Here is a 1,681-nt window from a genome sequence, read left to right on the forward strand (position 1 = left end):
TATTCCTTATAAAATGAGTGGAATAAACATGAGTGATACAAGAATGACAAAATGGACAAGCAGCATTGATGCAGGAAGCCAAATCTTGTAACAGAGCTATGACTGCTTGGCAAGACGTGCCATGTGGCTCATCAGAAACGACAGCAAAGGTTGCTAAATGACAGATGTGTGCAGTGCTATCAAGATTACTGTGCCAACATCAGTGGCTGTGCTTATATCTTCAGCCCACGTTTGCACATATGAAAAATTCTACAGCATGCCAGGTTGTTTTAATTAACATTTAAAAGAACTTAGGAGCACACACATATTGCTGCATATCACCACACAAGACATGCTACAACATTCCACTAACATGATGATGATGATGATGATGATGATGATGTTAAAGTTATTGGTTTGACATCCCACTAACTACTTTTACAGTTTTTGAAGATGCCAAGGTGCCAGAATTTTGTCATACAGGAGTTCTTTTGCATGCTGGTAAATCTACAGATATAGGGCTGACGTATTTGAGCATCTTGAAATACCACCAGAATGAGACAGGATTGAACCTGTCATCTTGAGCTCAAAAAGTCAGCGCCTTAACCGTTCAAGCCACTCAGCCCAGAAAGATCATTTTTCATTCCTGTAGGAGTTGAATTTTTCGAAAAGGTTTTCTATGTTATTTATAACCCAAGAGGAAACTTTATGCCAAATTTCACTCTCATTGATTTGGTGATTTCTGAGATATCAAGATGAGTGAGAGAAAAAATGAAATGTCGTATGGCTTTTAGTGCCAGGAATGAAAAATGGGCAGCATTTTGGAGTGATAGGCATGAGCTGCAATTATAGTTATGGTAATATTTTTACCACTAGGTAGCATGGAATAGTTGGCAACTCTGCTTCTTGTTTAAATATGCCATGGAATATGTATTTACCTGTTCCTCACTATGTGGTGGCTAACAAGGAAGACTGTATTTGTTGTTTCTCCTCACTTTCTTATTTAATATTGTACCCGACAGGGACATGAAGCAAAGACTAGGGATCAAGAGAACGCACATTTATTTGTCTGGAAGCAAGTACGTGGGAACTTGAAGCGTGGAATGCCATGCGTGAAGCTAGGGTGTGTTTCCACCAAGCTGAACCAGGAAACCCCAGGATGAAAAGAGGGGAGGGGTTATTCCAACCACAAGTCATTTGTGAGGGAGAGAGGTAAACTTTTCATGACTGTAATCTCGAAGCCACCTTTAAAACAGTATGGCCAACTTCGTTTTTGATATCAAGGAAATTAACAATTTTAATAATATTGCATTGTACAGGGATCCAAAAGAGCTGTTTGTCATGAGTGAATTTTATTAGGGTTTGTGACGTCCTTTATGGCGATAATTGTCTACAAAAGAAGGAATATGTGGTTATATAAGAGTGGAAAGTTACAGAGGCCATGTGTATAATTTCTCAACATCCACTTGACAGGGAAGTCCCTTGAGTGAGTTGAAAATGAGGACAAATATTTATTACTCTGGAATCTGTGATCAGATTTTGTCTGGGCGAGTCTTAACCATCTTGTAAGATCACTGGTCACCTGATTATCACACTATTGCACCTCTAATACCCCGTGAATAGGGTGTATGGAAATTTTGAGAGGGGGAAACTTCCTAGTTGATATAAGGTGCAGGAAGTGTCACTCTAAGGCATTCTTCGA

This window comes from Anabrus simplex, chromosome 7 (assembly GCF_040414725.1).
Source record: "Anabrus simplex isolate iqAnaSimp1 chromosome 7, ASM4041472v1, whole genome shotgun sequence".
In the NCBI taxonomy this organism is placed as follows: domain Eukaryota; kingdom Metazoa; phylum Arthropoda; class Insecta; order Orthoptera; family Tettigoniidae; genus Anabrus; species Anabrus simplex.